At 37.7% G+C, this 19,724-nt stretch overlaps 1 protein-coding gene and 1 long non-coding RNA gene across 2 annotated transcripts in view; both read right to left on the reverse strand.

Moving 5' to 3' along the window:
* LOC145497159 (uncharacterized) overlaps positions 1-19,724 on the reverse strand; it is a 171,838-nt gene that overhangs the window by 59,889 nt on the left and 92,225 nt on the right. The window lies entirely within an intron of this gene.
* On the reverse strand, positions 2,408-7,101 carry LOC145497856 (uncharacterized). The gene is made up of 3 exons (XR_014050737.1): positions 7,037-7,101; positions 6,231-6,303; positions 2,408-2,841 (listed from the first exon to the last, which is right to left on the reverse strand). It is a non-coding gene; the product is annotated as an uncharacterized LOC145497856 (long non-coding RNA).

A 19,724-nucleotide genomic window follows, 5' to 3' on the forward strand; every position in this document is an offset into this window, starting at 1 on the left:
AGGCAGATTATTGATTACATTTTTCTTTATTAACATACGACTTTTGCGAATTGAATATTAACATAATGATTTGTACAAGTCATAAGTTCGCCGATGGCTTGTAACGAAGATAATTGTTTAAAAGTCTAGTCATAATCTCTCACTTTTCTGCCCGAAATCCTTAGTCATCCTTGATATCTGCAAAAATTCATCCCGTATTTAACTGATGTTTCATTCACTTCTTGTTCCTACATGCAGCAACTCTTAACTAAGTTTTTATCTAGCGAAGTCCATTTAACGCCATCGTAGTATCAGTGAAACTGTTTTTCTGGTTACAATTGATTTTATTTGCTGAAATTCAACTCTTCTTTATTCGGCTAAAATTGACATTCTGACATGAATTTTGTTTTCGAGTGATAAAAACAATATTCTACGATTAGTGTTATGTGTATTTACTCGAGCTTTCGTAGAAAAGCCCGAGTCGGAAAATGCAGGCCGTTCTTTTTTCTTGGTAGCCGAGTGGGGCTCATATCTCTAAGCGTCGTAAAGGAGAGCGTGAAAACTGGCTGATGACAACTGCGACAGCTTGCTAATCGCGTGCCGCGAGCAACATAATTTACAGAATGCTGTGTTTTGTGAGACTGATTATGTCTTATACGCTCATCTCACATACAAAGATATCGAACGTTTTCAGAACAAGTCGGTTCACGAATCCTGTAGCTTGAAAGCTAGCCACATTAACAAAGCTCTTACTAGTTCTCCGAAACACTTCAGATGTTGAAAAATGAATCTAGAGTCTTTGTGAACAGACCTTCCAAGGCGAGGGAAGAAACAACATGCAACTGGATGAAGAGGATACTCCACGAAGCAACTTGAATAGTAAATATTTAAGCTTAACTCTTGTGTTATAATATCCTGATTCTTTTCTTTGTTTTTATTGGTTCAATATACTTGCAGAGTACTATTTGCTATTGCGATAAGAAGCCTGAGTGAACGCTCTTGGAGAGCCTAGTTTCCACTAAAACACTCTTACCTATATAATAAACACTGACATGGGCATATAGATGTTGAACTTTAGAATTTTTGAGGATTTCAAACAAGACTTTGACTGAGTGAGCATACAGAATTGTATTACACGTTTCAAATTTCCAAACAAAAGCTATGAATAGGAGCAATTGTAACTGGAAAAGGCGGCTTTGGTGTTGCTCTGAAAGGTTTTTTGAAAAATTTAATTCATGTTGATATTTGCTTTTCTTTCAGGTTCAGAGATGACTTAAACCTCAAGAGAACGCGCTATCTACGAGGAGCAAACAAAGCGATGTTGAAATAAAAAGGCTTCAATTTAAGAGCTTTTGCATTTGGTTTTCATATAGCTTTAGGAAAGATATTGAACCTCGTTTGAAGAAGTTGTTCGATGACAAGTTAGCTCGTCAAACGCTGTCATAGAGCAACGAAGAAAAAAGTCTTTTAGCGGGAAATAGTCGCGCTTTTAAAAGTGACGAAGAAAAAGTCGAAAAAAAAACTAAATGTTTTGGCGGGAAACAGTCGCGCTTTTAAAAGGGACCAAGAAAAAAGTCGAAAAAAAAAACTAAGTCTTTTGGCGGGAATTTTGTCCTTGGAAAAAAACGTCTGCGCTTTTAAATGGTGTCTGGTTTTGAGCCAAAAATATACTGTCTTTTGGCGGGAAAAATCTTGCCTTGTGCAACGGATTTGTTCCGTCAAAATTCAAAGTATTTATTTGATTTCTGGCTAGACTCTGTTCAAAAGCGCAGAATTTTTTTTCTTTTTGGCAACCCTACATAGTCAAAAAATAGTAAAAGAGATAGCCTACATTCCGACTAGTTTCCAGGCCCCTTTTAAAAGCGCGATTTTTTTTAGTTTATTTGCTTATTCATAAAGCAGAAGAGACAATTAAAGTTGTGAACACTTTGATTGTTTTGTTTCATTTATTTTTTAACTTATTTACAACACTTTTAAGTAGCAAGATCGAGATAGCTTTACAACTCTAAGTTAAGTATTAAATGCAAAACGTGGAAAACTATAAACGAGTAGGCTAAACTGTTAGGCAAATGATTGCAGCAGTAATAAATAATTCGAAACTTGAAAAAAAAAAATGTCATGCTGGTTGAATATTCTCTGACTACGACGAGTGTTTAAGAAACTCGACTCCTCATCAAAGATTTTGTTTCAAAATACAGACAATTCAATCTTTTAAGAGAAGTTTTCCATTGAATGTCGACTTGACATGGAAAACGAAAATAATCAAAGAACAAATTACTGTCAGCGTAAAAAACTGAACATGCAATCAACACATGTGTTAACATGTTTTGACTGCACGTCCCAAGTATTACATTTACAACAGCAATAATTCGCTCTGTGATTACACTGAAAAATTGCGCGAATTGCTCAGTTGGAAAATTTTGCATAAATTCGTTGAAAATGAAACTCAGAATAAATTCAAAATTATTCATTCTTATCCAAAATGCTCGTGACCGCCTTTCAGGCAACGGTTGGCTAACAAAAAAATTTGACTTGAAGATGTCAGAAAATTGGATGCTAGATTATTAGATCCTGTCTTTTCCTTTACAAATCATATGCTTTTGGCTTTGCTGTGGTGTAGTTTACTTTAATCAAGTTTGGCAACAAGACTTTCACGTTTTTTTTAAAATCAAGTATAAGAAAATTATTTCTTGTTATACAATTTGAAAGAAATTCTCTCCGACGATGGAAAAATTACTCTTATATGTTACATTAACCTCTGGCCATCTCATCTTGCGCCACAGAGTTCTTTGAGAATTGTTCTCTTCTCTCTCCACACTGGTGTTGGTGTTCAACAGCGTTTCGAAATCTTTGGTGAAGACACTGAAAGAGAAAACAAACATAAACGTTAAAACGCGGAAAATTTGTAAACAAATCACTTATTTTACAGGGCTATGGACAAGACTGAATGAAGCCACTGCTGAATTAAATTCATTTCAATTCTAAATTGTTTGTTATATTAGGACCAAGTTGAAAATTCGTAAACAAATCACATATTTTACAGGGCTATGGACAAAACTGAATGAGGTTACTGCTGAATTAAATTTATATCTGAGTTGTGTGTTGCGTTCGGACCGAGCTTTTTGCCTAATTCGTCAGTTACGGCCTGTTGAGAACTGGAACCTTCTCAAACTCATTAATAATTCATCAAGTTAAAACAAAGACATTCACAACCCTGAAGGAGGGTTGGATACCCGGTCTTAATTAGCATAGATTTTGACGATTTTACTTCTCCGTTTACTCCTTAGTTTTTGCTTCGATTGAGAAGATATATCAAACACTCGAGACGGTGTTTCATCGGCTATCCAAACACTTCGAATTTCGTCAAAAATACCTCGCTGCGCGTCGTATTTTCAACTCTATTCTCGGTGTTTGGATATCCCGATGAAACACTGTCTCTCGTGTTTGATATATTACTTCTCGTCCTATATATTTATAATGTTTACACGCACGTTTTAGCATCTACTCTATATCTTTTTGAACGCTGTTACGAATTACATGTACAAACGCAAATTTACAAGGTAAAATAAAATAACAAAAATTGACGGCCCCTTTTAGTCTCAGGCAAGAACGTTTTCCTCCCCAAAATAACTGATAATGACTCTTGGTACATAGCAAGAATCAAAACATTTATTTCAATGCTTCTTCTGAAAATTTCGTGATAAATTAAGACAATGTCCCTAGGAGCGGCGATGTTTATCTTTCTTCTCCCTACTGTTCTGCTCTACTGCACTGTATTGATATTTTAAGAAGAATCTCCATGTTGATCAGTTCAACGGTCACCGAATTAAAGACAATTAAATGGCGCTCATAAATTATAAGAGAAATCAAATAATTGGTGTGCAGTCAAGTACAATTCCATCGAGGCTGCTTGTTTGACATATATCCAGCGGCAAGAAAATTAATGCGTTATTGTCCATGATTTTCGTTATTTTCACCAGTGTATTTTTGTCCTTATATTGATGTTTTCATCAAAATTAAAGATCACTCTTGGATATTCCTGGGTTAAAAATGTCAAACAAGGCAGACTAAAGAAAAAATCCCACGAAGCAGCATACGTTGGCGAAAAAAAGGCTCATTTCAATTTCTAATAATTTAGGAAAATGTTGGTTTTCACACATGCACCACTTGCAAGTTTGAACCGTGAAAGGTATGAAAACAGCTCAGCTTGGTTTGTTTGTTGCGCTATTTTACCCTGTAAAATGTTTTTTTTTTTCAAATTTAACGATATTGTGACGTTTATATGAATGCATGTTTTATCGATAGATAAAGAACAATTCCTTAGAGAGCATCACCTGTATCACAATTTACACACGAACATTTGTGTGATGAATAATAGCGAGCTTAAGCAAACCACGACGGCAACCAGCGGCAACGAGAACGCCACCAAACAAAAGGTTTAATGAGCAAAACAATGGCTGTGCACGTGCGTTATAAATCTTTGTACATTTCTTTGCCGTCCTCTGCAAAACAACAACGTGAAATGACCAAGTTCTGCATATTTTGCAGAACGCGAACGAATTTTTCGTATTTTCTTTTGGAATTGAACGCTGGCGTTACATATTTAGCCTGAGCAAGTTGTGAGACCAATAGGCGCACTGAACAGATCTAAACAATTGCGAAGTGCGAAAGCAAAATATAATTTTTTCACTAGGCGTTGTCCTCGGGATCGCCGACGCAAATATCCTTAAATGCAGGTTTTCCAGGTAGCGTCCGTTCATTTCAACTAATACACCTTGTCCCTAATACACCTTGTTTTTACAAAAATAAATCTTATGACCACAAATGCATGTGGTAGCATTATTTAAGAATAATTAACGACAATGTCTCGAGACTACATTTGTAGTATTCACGATTTTCGTGACAGCATGAAAAAATCTTAGCGCAAATAAAAAACTTAATCAAATCAGCAAACAAAAAAACCACAGTTTCTAATCACCAGAAAAACATTTGATATATCTTTTGGATTTTCCAGACCTAAAACAGCACTTCATTTGAAAAAAACAAAGAAAATCAACGGACTGTTTGTTTACATTGTCACTACATTCCTATCATACCATTGAAAGGTTTGAGCTCGTGTGACGTGGTACACGCCCCATGGAGATAAGTTGAGGACTTCACTCGGAAATTGTAAAGATATCAGAGAAAAAGAGTAAAGACTTCGAAACAACAAAGAACATTCCATGTAATTCACGTCGCTGTTTAAACAAGCTGATTGCCACTTAAATAATGCGGACGCAGGTAATTTGAGCTAGAAAACTGAATATAGAACCACACAAAAGTGACAAAAACAACATTAAATGTTGTAAATCTGCGAAATTTTGGACAAAAACATTTGGAAGAACGTAAAACGCTTGTTTTTCAAGAAGTTAAATACATGTTGTGTAAAACTCCTGCTTTAAAATGTTTTGCAAAGATTCGCTTTTTAGACATTACAAGGTAAAAACACTCCGGGAAATTGAGTCACGTGCTTATGTGTGATGATATGAGCAGTTAAAAGGAAAGCTATATGGTCTTTAGAACGACCTATCGCTGAGAAAATTACCGGTACCTTCAATTTGGTATCCCGTAAACAACGTTAAAAATCGCCTTCTTTCTTGTTATGCCATGTGTTTAAAATAAAAAAAAATTAAAAAAATCAAATTGATGTTGGTCACACGTAAATTAGAACGTGAACTGAATCGCGCTAAAAAGACTTACTCGATTTGGCAGCTTCCTAGATTGCAATGGTTTTTCACCGCAAAGAATGGACTGCAAAGAATCCAAAATCATACACTGTTACTAAATCTGTTCTAATACCCGCAGAAACCTTTTAGAAATTGCATTCAAAGCAAAGTGAAAACTTCCAATTTTGAGTGGAGTAGCCATCAAAACATGTTAGTTATAGAAAAGTCAACCGTACGCAACCAAACTGACACAGTTAGATGTTTTTCGATAAATTTTTGAAAATTTCACAAAGTTAAGTCATTTGCCGACATTTTTCAACTTAAGTATAAAATTAGTGCTCAAAATCTCAGGGGTTGTTAATATAATTTGTTACTTTATTCTTAATTCTTGTTATTTGTTTCTTTCCTGAATAGATCAATGCCTTGTTTTCCTGTTGCAATACCTGAATACGTTGTCGTTTTTAGCTGTTAAGACAAGTGCACACTGCGGTCCTATGTTTCTTCATGTAATCATGAACTTAACCTAAAAGGTTTTCTTAAGCGTACCTTTGGTCATTTCGTTACTTGTGATGTCTTCTTGCCATGTCTGTATCAGAACGGTTCTCTAATGGTACTCCAGCTGTAATTGTAATAAAAAGACCAAAATTAGCTAATATCCTTACGATAAAGAAGTCGCTCATTTGCGCAAGCGCCACAATCTCTGATCAAACAATAAGAATATGAAGTCTGATATTTATTTTGACTATATTAAGACATTTGAATTTGAGCCCAATGTATTAAACACTTGTGTGACGCTGTTTTGTAAAAATGAATGGGGTCGTTAGTGCTTTTGCTGCTCAGTCTGAAATTTTACAGTTTTTGAAAGACCTCCCTCATCTTGATTACATCCGAAGTGCTAAATGCCTCACCACTTGTTTAGTTTCACAAGCTCTTTAACTTTTTAGAGTCAATTTGTACCTAGCATGATGTTTTATTTTTCTACGCAAATCCATGTGTTAACAATGACTTCAGCAAAGATTCTACTATAACTTGGCTAGCATTAGTCCTTTACAACAACAGAAGTCCAAACACGATAAAATACAGAAGATCTTGTGAATAGTGTTCCCAGATTCCTTCAGTCCGACTCACTGGGACAGGACTAGCTTTTGCAGTGATATACAGAGATATTATCCTGAATATTAATTAATAAGATCTTGGAACATTGATTCAAATTGATCGACATCATTCGAGTCTTCTGTTGTAACGTGTCAATGCACCGCATATGGTAAAATTAACCTTTTGTGCGCATTGCAGACCTATATTTACACTTTATATTTTTCATGAAATTTATTACTCGGTATTCTCAATCTTACCTGTAGCCCTTTACTAGAAGATTCTACTTGGCTTGCCTTGTCAAATTCATAATGGTACATCGCCTGAAATTTAAAATATAAAAACAAATCATAAATATGCCAATATCGTACACTGAACCACAAGTCCACAAGCTATTCTTAGCTTTTTGAGACGCTACGCTGCTTGAATTTACTATCAAACAACTTTTTCTGAAATCTTAGTGGAAAGTAAATGAAGTTAATAGCTAAATTACTTAAAGATCCCGCCATTATCTCTAATCCATTCAGTTGCAATCCATGTGTTTAAAGATTTTAGGCAAAGTGGAAAAGTCACTGCCATCATTGCCACTCTAAATATGCATTCTAAACGGATGTTATGTCGTTGGCTTGCAGGATATTGCTTGAAACTATGACGTATAACATAAATGTAGAGCCTCAGATATTCCTCAGTTGATGAGTCATCTGATTATGGACTTAAATATCCCTCATAGACACATGTACATATTGTGTACCTGTTTTATCGCAAGTCACTGCAAACCTTACCTTCGCGTAAATCTTTGCGGGTGGTTTCTCCAAGCCATGCCAAAGTGTTTTTTAAACGGCGCTTCACCTAAGAAGGAGAAAAACAATGCTGAAATGAATAAATGTAATTATTTATTTAACGTTTCCATTACTAGCTTATAAACACGAACCGAAAAAAATGGTAACGCTCATCCATGGTTGAGCGAAGTCTTCCATATGATTTCGGTGCCAAATGACCGCCCACCAACTGAACACTTTACATCAAATAGACTTCGGGAAATCGATGCTCCTTCTTTTGACATCTTACCACAATTTTTCATAATATTACTAATTTTTGGAAGCTTTTATTTGTTTTTAATTTCGTAGAAGAATTTTCTTGTTCGCTTAACTCAAGGAACAACGTCGTCGGCAAGTTTCAACAGACCAAATGTAACGATTTACCCTGCAAATGGAAGTTCTTGACAAATTTCACTTTCACCGTTTTAACTTGCTTTCACATTTAATACTATAGTTTGCGAGTGATATACTCACATTTAATACTTCAGTTTGTTGCGAGTATAATACTTTTTACATGTGGCAGCCTACTCTTATTTCGTTCTCACAATGTCTCAGTGATTAACTGCTCTCACCTCATTTTTCACTCTCGGAGGCTGAATACACTCGGTAGTGAGTTCTTGTCCGTCTCGATTCTTCAGATGGAACATATTCGGCAATTCCCCTTATGTTGAGGACTTTCATGGCGCTGTCGTTGATTTGTCAACAATTTATCTTCTGCGGAGAAAGGCAACGGTCTCCGCCACGAGGTACCGAAGAACAAAATGCAAATAAGCTGAAGCTGCACGATCGTGGAAAAATCACACCTCAAGATTTGCATGTGATGAGGTCCATGGCGAGGTCCCTGAGTTGAATTAATTTGACTAAACTGTTTTCCACAACATATTTTCTCTTGATTTTCCTTACCTTTTCTTAGATAGTAAAATTAATGGCTTGGTATAGAAGCTCATGAAAACTCAAATAACAATTTTGGATTGAATACTTGGAATCCTTTTTTTTTCAATCGTGTCACTCGTAACCCTGCCGGCTAAAGCAATTTGATTTTCTTCTTCCAGGACTAGGAATGGAGCAGTCACGAAACGGCTACTGAATGAAAGCTTATGTCCCGCTTTTGAAGGCTGTTTATTATCACTTCCATTATCCATTACATTCTGAGCTATCTGTACTTTGTCGTCGTTTATATGGTCCTGTTGCCAGCATGGGCTTCAGTGCTGTGAGGTTTAACAAAAGTAACATATGCTATAAGACACGAAAAGACATGCTAAATCTAAAGACCTGGAATTAACAGAAAACTTCCCTCAGCGGGGACAGCTGCTCCGCCCGGCCACACCAGACACCATGTGTAGCGATTACTCGCTATATGTACGCTGATAACTCTGACAGTGAGAAGGAAATGGCTCATTTCTGAGGTACACAGGGTTCAGGGGATTATCTGCGCTTTCGAGGCAAGATTACACTGAGATAATCGAGACCACACGCAGAATCCTTGAGGAGGCTGCTAATGATGATACAGTAATTACATAGCCAGGAGTCGTGCTACTCGAGTCGTGTTACTCTCGGGATCTAGAGAGCTTAAATGTCCCCTTCAAATGAAGAGTGAACAAAATCAGTCAAGCGATCATTTCAAGGTTGAGGGGCACTTGAAAGCAGAGTTTAAGGGGAATAAACTTGTATTAACATTTTTATAAAACTCTTATAAGCCACTAAGTGTCTTATGAGACTGCCAGGTCTGGGAGTGACAGAGAAAATGATCTTGTTCCTGGTACCTTGTTCAAACTCAGTAGCTGTTACGACGCCAAGAATAATAATGAACTATCAGGACGCATATGCTAGACGTAAAAGCCAATTTCGCTGAACTATCGACATTGGAAGGGATGAAATTTAGAGCATAATGTCTAGAAACGAGTGCGCTTTCTGTCTCAGTTTAGGTTATCTTTGGGGGTACATTCCTGGGGTTGGGTGGAGCATTACCCCGGAGGCTCTGCCCTCCCCCCCCCCCACCCCCCCACGCTTTATTCTGGGAAATAATTACATCGATGTATAATAAGGTACAGGAAACTGAGAGAGTCAATATAATCTAGAAGAGAAAGAATGTTTCTCTCTTATCTAAGACCGATATGATACACTCCTAGAATTTGCGGGCAAAGACAAGAACACCGGCCCCTGATGGGGGACTACAGCAAGTTTTTGGAGTCACGGTATCAGATAAAATCTCATAACTCAAGTGCCAGCAACGGGCAGGTTTATAGATTCAAAGAGGAGCAAAATAAAAATTACAATGAGAGGAAAAGAGGAAAGAATATAATCATTTCAACATATCCTGCCCCTTGGAAGCGTTCAGTAAAGGTCACTCGGGTCTGTAGCCTCAATCGGTCTGTTACGATTCGGTCACTTCTCGCCGGCCGATGTGTTATTCCTCTTCACTTGATTTTATGAATAAAACAATACCCTTTTTGAACTTGCCGTTGGCTTGTCCATGTTTGCTTTCCTTATCGCAGCGTGATAATTATCACGCTTTATTTTTTACCTCTGTGGAATGCTGGATAAACTGTCATCATTTGCGCAGATTTCACTCTGATTTTAATCAAAACGCGGACAGTTTACAGTAAATATCCCTCAACGCCGAGTTCATTGTCGCCTCGCGATTTTCTGACCGTGTTAAAAACGTCCGTTTGTCGTTTCGTGAGTAACGAAACGATATTGCCTCGAGCCTCGGAGAGAAAAGCTGCTGCGATCTTACGGATAAACCCATTGCAGTAAGTCCATGATCGCTTTTCGAATAACCCTGCGCTAGGATATGGGGGTGTGTTGGAGGTGGTTCTAGAAAGGTTTTGTGTCTGCGATGACCTTTAATTGTCGGCACACAGACACAGTGATATTTTACGTTTTTTTTTTTTTTCATTCGTTTTCCTAATGGATAAACAAAAGTCTAGCCTTTTCAAAAACAGGATATGCTTATTTGGAAGCCCGTTAAGCGTTGAAGAAGTGTTTGAAACCTAAGAGTGGTTTCCGGTTAGTGTTAAAGTGTCCGGCTGACGTAAGTCATGTGGCTTGTTTGCTTTCAGTAGATTTGCACCTCTGTTTCGGACCAATAGGCCTATCGAAGAACCGCTATCAAGTCCGTTGCCGTTGTCTGCAGTTTCATCATTGAAGGTTAGTCATAAAACAAGTAAACAAGTAAGTCATTGGCCTTTTATTCTGCAATACCAAGGTCGGACTCAACTCCCGTGGACTCGCTGACAGTTTCTACAAGTAATTTTGCTGTGTGGTCGGTTATCCCACGGGATTATAGCCCGCTAGATGAATAACTGATCACAAGGCTCCTTCTTTCCCTCAAAGATTACCAAGCAATATAGCGAGAACAGAAACTAGGAACAATGAAAAACAACCAATTTGCTTTCCCTCATGTAGAAACAACTGAATGAGTGTACTGAAAAATTGGGAGCGTGCGGTTCACGTTTGCACTTTGTCCGACGGCAATTCTGGAGAAGAAACACTGACTGCTCAGTAATAGCTGCTAATAGAAACACATTATCTCTGCCTTAACTGTAACAGCATTTTAGCCATGATAGAACCGATGTGATGCAAACGATGAGAGACTAGGTACCATACCTACAATTAAGTTTAATTAAACGAGCGATCGATCTTTGTGGCTTCAAATACTAGAGTGGAAACTTCTTTGATAAATGCTCGACTCATGTCAGTTCTGGCAAGCCGATAAACAAGCCACAAATCGCCAAGTTTCCAATTATAATTTTTTTCACAACGGAAAATCCGTCTGTGGATAAGATACACCTTAAGGCAACTAATTAAATTTTGTTTTTCGTTTGCCAAAGACAAAACCATAATATAAGGGTTGTGGTTAATATCATTAGTATTCTTTTTATATCGTATCAGCTCATAACATTCTCGACTTATTTACAGCGAAAACACTTCTCACTATAAAATGATCCGATTAACTGATTACGTGAAGTTATTTTGTCGCTGGATACTGTTCGTGCAAAGCACGGACAGTTTGTACACTAAATACTCCACGCAAAGTCGTAGAATGCAATCTAGAGACTGACAATTACAGAATTCAAAATATCGGTCTTAATTAACGTTGGCTTCAAACTCGCTCTCAGACATGTATTTGTTTCGACCCTTGTGGGAGGGCTATTTAGCCACGCTGGTCTTGACATACTGTGTAATTATATAAAGATGTTATTTGCCAAAAAGAAAAAATCCTGTCTGCCTTCTCCGCCTTATAGCTCCTCTTAAACTGTAAACTGGCATAGCAAAACTCCTTAAAAATTAATATTGAAGAATAACTGAACAACCCCTCTACCAAGCCCAACCAGTTACAGTGAAAATGAAACCCTCTATAACATGGTCTAACAAAGCGTATTCTTCAGCCCTTGCACAGTTTCTCTGTTCTCTAACAGTGCAATGATCGGAACAGAACTCCGCCATTAAGGGCCCCCGTTACAGCGATCACATTCAGTCCCAATCTCTTGTAATTGACACTCTTCGTTATATCAGGGTTAAAATTCAACTATCTTCATATATGTTCAGGACTGTACCACACTGTTACGACTTAGGCGAACAGTCGGATCAAGGAAAGACATCGTTAGTCAAAAATATTCGCTTATGAAAGCAGACGAAACTCCAGATAACAAATATTCCTGTTGGATGTTAATCGAGTTGGGGTTTGACTAAAAAGCTAATTGTCTCGGCTGAGTCGAAAGTTGTCTTTCCTAATTCCGATGTTATATTGCGAAATGCCACCAAGTATTCAAGTAAATCAGATATAACCTGAAAAGAATTTACCGAGCAGAAAAGAATATGTATTTTGATATGAAGGTACAGGAATATATGATGATAGAAGTGGACTTACAGTTCAGAGATGTCAATTTGTGACAGGATGTAAAGAAATCCAAATTGACATTCTGGTGAAATTTTGTATCTACCACTCGTTGTTTTTTCACTTTATTTAAAGTTTCTTTGCTATCACCTCTTTTGGCTTTATTGTTTTCTTTCTATTGTAAGTTTTATAGCAAGCTGGGAGCCATATATAGTTATTAAAACGCAATGTTTCATTGGACCATCAACCGGGGCACCTCTCAGTAGTGTGGTGCACTAAAGGTTCCTTCGGCGCAGTTCCAAGCGATGATTAAACGAAATTTTGTGTTATTGATGATGGCAATTTGTTTTGGATTGTCACTGCAGCAGACAATAGCTTTTAGTGTTTTTCAATTTGGATTATATTACCAAAAAAACAGGGGATTTATCAACACTGGAAACTAAATACTTTTGTCAGTAACTTAGAACTAGTTTATCACAACTATGCAAATGATATTCTGAACTGCGCTGTGATCTTGAGCAATTTGTTTTGTTATTATTGGCTGTGAAGTGTGAACTCTTTTGTTTCAAGTTTATCTCCGTTATTTACACTCCATTAACACTCCACCGAGCTGATTAGATTGCAAGGTAAAGGCTAGGTCAGGGTTACAGGTAAAGCGTAACAGTGGAAATTCACTGTGGCACGTTTCTTCACGTTGATCCAGCTGGAAAACATCTATTATTGTCTGCAACGGTCTGCATTCTTCTCCTGGGAAAACCAAGATAAAACCAAGGTAAGTGATTTCCCTTAGTTGTGATGGAAATGAAAGACGTAGTTATAGAAGAAGAGCTTATTATAGATTAAGAAATTTAAGAACGCAGTTCAACTTTTGTTTGGGTTTAACTTGCAAACGAACTAAAAATTATGAACGTTTTAAAAGAACGAACGAAGATGATGGTTTCAAGACAAAGGAAGAACGGATATTTATAACTAGTGGCATATTGGAAATTTATCAGCATCAAAAGTATAAAAATATCCCAAATGCAATCGATCCAGCAAACAGAACCTTTCGTAATTACTTGAAAACATTTGAATACTGTCTGCCGCTTTTAAAGTCTGACGAGATAAAAAAAACTCGACACAGCTCACAGAGAAACCAAACAGTGTAGTCTGTTCTTAAAGTGCAAATCTTTTGTGCCAAAGAAAGTCACTTCATGGCTGGATGCGAGAGATTGTCTCCTTATCAGTGCAAAGTGGTGGTGGAAAGCGCAGAACTGACAGCGTCTCGACTGCATATGGGTGGGTGTTAGGGGCGTGGCCAGGTTTTTGAAATGTTGTAGGCCTGGCTAGCTGACCCGCATTCAAGGCGGAGTTTGGGGCTATGCTCCCCGAGACATTTTACAGACAGGCAACTTCGCAAATGGTTTCTCTTTCTCACTTTTATGTGTATTTCGAAAACACGTAAATTCAGTAACCAACACAGAATGGACCGATTTTCTCATTGCTAAATAAATGCACTTGTCCTTGACGGTACATTGACCGACCCATGCATGGGTTCCCTGTGATCTGGCCAGCTTACAAGACTCTAGAGTTTTCACTTTCGTCAGATGAGCGTTGATGCTATCGAGATATGGAATGATAATTAAGAGATTTGCAAAGGTGAAAGACACTTGCCTCTATTTCTAAACAGACCTTAAGGCTGCTTCAGCCGCTTTGAAAATTCTACAAAACACTAGTGGGAAAATAAAATTTGCAAACCCGCTCCTATGGACCTACAGGCTAGATACACCCTTAAAAGTGGTATCACTAATCATGTTAGGTTTCATTAAATTTTGATTGCGCCTGTTATATAGTTAGTCTAAACACCCGGACGAGAATGCGACTAGAATTGTTTTATCCTTTGTACCAGAGAGTATAACAAAAGTTGCTAGCAACATTTCAGCTTCGATGCCTTCCAAGGTTGCAGTCATAAATTAAGAGGCCTTTCTTCTGTTCTTCATTCTGTGATGACTCTGTGATATATGTAGAAAAATAAATTTAGTTCAGTTCGATGACTTCTTTTAAAACTTACCACGCTCTCAGCTAACCATTACATTTGCGAAGCATCTCGCTTTTTTCATTTGGGTAAAGAGAAACGGAAGGCCAATCAGATGAAATCGTTCGATCCACAACAGGTCATTGCAAAGGTTAGACAGATTAAGTTTAAGGGATAAACCAATGTACAGACACGACAAGTACCTTAGTCTTTTCAATCTCTCACCAAGAGCCTCTCTTCTAAAGGAGCAAGGGACCCTGGGTACAACAGTTCTTTGTTTTTCTCTTTTGATGATCTTGTAACATAGAAATTACTCAGTAAAACCTTCTCTTAACCTATTTTGATTCTCTGACCGACTGCAACCGTTACCTAACATGGGAGAAGCGCGAGAAAAAGATGCTGACAAGCGCGTTCCACTCACGCCCAGTCGTGCTCGTGTGTGGAACATGCAATTCGTTCTACTAAAACTCGGAAAGGCCGAAAACTTCGTGAATTGTTCAGGTTTACGAGAATAATCGACTGGATGCAACTATCAGTGTTATTGATGTTAACAAGTTCTCCAAATACAAATTCGACCAGGACTGAGAGGACCCACATCAAAACCAGCTAAAACCGATGTGGCTTCCTCTTTAAACATTGTAATTGTATTCAAACACAGTTCAAATGAAATGGTGAAAGCAAAAATCTCCGAAGCGGAGAATTTTGAGAATTTTCATTTATTCATTTATTACACTTTTGTTTTGGTAAACGATACTTCCCAGCCGATCTTAACTTCAATTCTTGAACCGCAGTTTCTTGATCTTTAATTTGTCTGGGGTCATTGTTGGTAACACGACTAGCTGAGAAAAAAGACTGCTCTTTGAGGACATTGTCTACTCATGGGAAAAAAACATAAAGAATTATAATGCCTTGTTTTAAATTTAATTAAATATCTAGAAAAACCTCTACTTAGTACAAATCGCAAAGCTACCGTATGCCACGGAAAATTGTAAAATTCTTTAACAATTGGATCATGAACTAACCGAGTTCTGTTTAGGTATTTTATTTTTAGCACCGAAATTACGACCTTACGGGCAGAGATACGGAAATTTAACATTATCAGATAACGCATTTACAGAACGGAGATTGCACCATTCCATTGTTTACCCTGCCAAAAAAAACTCTGATGATCGTTATTACTTGGCAACGATCGTGTATACTTCCGCATATTGTGCTAACAAATGGTTCTTTTAAGATTTGTTCATCACCGACTGTGTGAAGTTTTTATGTAAATGTCGGCATTTTTTTGTCTCGGTGTTTAGTGAGTATAGACTTATTTCGTCTTGAACTCGTTTTTGCCTTAAATTTGGTGTTCCACAGCCTGACTCGCTGTCACATGTGTTAACAGACTTGAGAATTTCGAGACGGAAAAACGGAAAAACAACATTAGTGCGGTCAATAAATCGACGTATTACAACTAGCTTAAACTGCGAATTACATCATGTTTGTCGTACACTAAACCACAACAATAGAAATAGTCCTCACAGTTTGGCATCCAACACTTTCGCATATTCCGACTAAGTCAGCAACTTTTGAACAAATTGACGTATTACATCTTGCTTAAACCGCGAATTACATCGTCTTTGTTGTGCACTAAGCCACGATAGAAATAGTCCTCACAGTTTGGCATCTATAAACACTTTCGCATATATATTCAACTGAGTCAGCAACTTTTGAATATCGTTAAGGAAGTTCATAGCTTCATAGCTTAGTGTTGAGAAATACAGCGCTGATTACGGAAGAAAAACAAACTATGGTAAGTTTCAAACGGTTGACATCACGGTGATCGAATAGATGAGGTCACGGCTATGATTAACATCGGCTTTCTCCTGACAAATCAAGCTATTTTTAAGCGGATAGGTGGTGAGAATTAAGAGAATCATTGGCAAAAGAAACAATGTCTTGATTTCCGCCAAATTCTCAGTTGTATCGATAAAAGAATTGTAGAGCATTCAGTATAGGCAAGAGAAAATAGTTACTAAGATTTTGATTTTGGGATTAATTAAACAGATAGTCATATTAGCATTCACCTTTCGTTGAATGCAGTACATTGTATTCAAGGCTCGCAAGTTGGACCGACCCAGCAGGTAATGAGGGAGGGCTGGGTGGAAAATATTTTGTTCATTTTCACACTGAATAAAAACTGAAATATTTGTTGAAAAAATTCTTAGCATTTTTCCTTTGCTGTCGTCGTTGAGATATACTATGTAAGAAATTACATTTCTTTGCCAGTAAGGCTTTCAATATTGATCTGCAACTGTAGACGAAACATCTCACTCCGACAACCAATCTCGGGCCAGTTGTAACCAAAAGAGCTTCGCTGAAAACACTTCACGAAACCAGTTTTACGACCCTGTACCTGTTGGGACAGAAAATATTACTGTAGTCGATACCTCGAAAGGGATAATCCGATTTCGGAACGGACATTGTTGTTTGTCTGACCTCTAAGCATGCTAATAGGTCATTTGATTTTCAATCAAGTTCGTTGAAAAACACGTCGATCTACTGGAACGAGCATAGAACAGGCAAGAAAAAAACGTTTAAATTCTAAAACTGCCCAACTGACCATCATCGCGAGAGGTAGATTTTTATCAAGCTTTCAACAGTGACAAATCAGTTTTAGCTAATGCTAGCGATTGAGAGTTTGAAATAGTGATAGCCATATACCTCTTTTCTAATTGGCGGAAGCGCTCTCAGGGGTATCTGGAGTTATTCCTAAATTGCAGATTTAGTTACGGCTGGATTGGGACACACCAGCCTGGGAGAGTTTTGGATTCTTTCTTTCGAAATTCTCCGTCAGCTGAAGCCTGGTTGTTCGTAGCTGCTAGTAGAGATTTGCAACAAACGCTCGGAGGAATTTATAAAAGGGTAAGAGCATTTAATCCATGGCTTGCATAAAAGTAATCACAAATCAGGGATTCGGCGTTAGACTTACGATTTTGTGAGTACCAAGTCTGGGAAAATGTACCAAAAAAGAATTTCATACCACGATTACTAAATCTCGCAGCAACCACAACAAGCATCAAATGATCTTACTGTAAATAATTTAAGCTGCTGTTTTATGGTGAATGAATGACTATCAGTGTGGGTTTTGGTGATAAACATTTTTTTAAGACGTAATTTTTCGTGCCATAAGGAAAATCATCTAAGCTCCGGAGGCTGTACTCGTTACATATCACTTGGCTTGCATTCCTTTGTTCTGTTCCTCTGATTTTTAGAGCTTATGTTGTGTGAAAAACTCTTAACAGAAACTTGCGCAAATTACTGCCTGACAATCTCAATTTTCATCTAAACAAGTACTTACACTCATATCTTTTGCTCGTCGATGTGTTACATACGTATTGAAAGATGATTTGTATAGCCTAAATTCCCAAGAAAAGCATATCCTTTTTTTAATTTGACTTACAGTCCAAAAAACGTTTGAGTGCCGCTAACTGCACTGCTGCATACCGTTCCCGTCGCAGAGCGCATTTTTAATTCAAGATTCTCGTGGTTTCCAAAGTAAATCAACTGTGACTAATTCGCATTCGGATCTGAAATAGTTACATGCAAGATTCATTTTGGATAAAAATGCAATCATATTTGTTCCGGGACTTGTTAGGACTAATGAGACTCCCAGCCTTTTTACCACTACTACTGCTGTCCATATGCCTTCATATTTGAATTTTCCATATAGGTATCTCCAACTTGTAGTTATTGCCACCTTTCTAAAAACGTTCGAGTCAGCTTTTGGCTCTTGGAACCTTTTCTCTACAGTAGAGCTATAAACTTGTCGTAATATCAGTGGATATCGTCAATTATCACAGTATGACTCCTATTGATATTAAAAGGCTCGATTGTTTCCCAAATGTTGGTGTCTAACTTATTAATTAAGGCACTTGTAAACAATGTTTGAACCATTCAGTGTGCATCTTGGCCTTTCTTAAGCGAGCGTAACCTCCCGAGTTATCCTCCCTCCTATCCAACTGATTCGAATCGAAACTTAGCAGCGACACACGACACTCGCTGGTTGGACAGTTTACTCCAGATCTATAAATGCGTTAATTGCTCTTTCGTGAGTCTATGACGAGTCCACGAACGTCTGTACAGCGAACAAAAAAATCATCGAATGCGCAAAGCTGTAAAAATCGTTATTTGACGAAATTCAAACCAAATATTTGCTTTGAATATATACTGCTTCGTTCCACCCTGCTGATGGCTATGAGTTGTAATCGAGGGATATGTATTCGAGTGTACTCTTGTTCGTTAGACTACGAAATTGAGAATGGAACAAAACAAACGTACAAGTGCATGACCGCTTTTGTGAGCGGACACGCAAAATGGGGTCAAAAGGTACAAGCTAGTTCAGACTCTCTGAAATCTGTGTATTCAGCGGACAGCAGGTTACAGTTGTTACCTGAAAAGACAGTTTACTTAATCGTAGAACTAAAATGTTAAACTTATGCTATTTGGTGATCTCGGGTGACATTTGTCCTCTTAGACTTAACAAGTGACGGAACAAATTGTCTTCTCCACCGGGTGGACACTTTCTGTTAAGCCTATTTTTTTTACCCGTCGGCGCCTGTTTATGTTTATAAATTTTTTGGCAGGTTTATGGTATGTTATCCGAAGGCAGGGAAGGAATAAAAAACTCGACTGTTTGACACAGTTCTAGGCGTATTTTACCTAACACTGATTTCAAAGCACTGTTCAGTTATCATCATTGAGAGCTCGCTGATACAAATATATGTTTCTAAACAATGTTAAGTTCATCAGTGCCATAGTTTTTTCAGTCAGCTAAACTTAGTACTGTAGCGCAGAGCTGACTTCCACTAAGACTTCCATCAGTAAGCTAAGAAGGACAAGGAAATGACTCGCCGGAAAACATTGCGAGCAGTCTTTTACTGATTTAAATAGATCGGCTGTGCTTAGTTTTACTTGTTAAACATCATGGGTTTATTACATCTTCATGGCTCGATGGTTCGAAATCACCGAGCTTCCTGCGTCTGATGCAGTCCACAAAAATATCAGTGAAGTATGCGAAAACGCTAGAAGAGAAAACACAGCGATCTATATGAAGCCAAAATGCAATAATTAGATAGTCTGGGCGGCAGCCAAAAGAGAGTGAGAAACTGCAACGGCGAAGGAAGAGACGAGGAACCAAAATAGCCTTTACTTGCAACGGATATTATAGTTTGTTCTCTGTGCGTGAAGCTTCATTTTGAGTTTATACGTTCAAATCTTTAAGCATAAACTAT

The sequence above is a fragment of the Orbicella franksi genome, chromosome 9 (assembly GCF_964199315.1).
Source record: "Orbicella franksi chromosome 9, jaOrbFran1.1, whole genome shotgun sequence".
Lineage (NCBI taxonomy): Eukaryota > Metazoa > Cnidaria > Anthozoa > Scleractinia > Merulinidae > Orbicella > Orbicella franksi.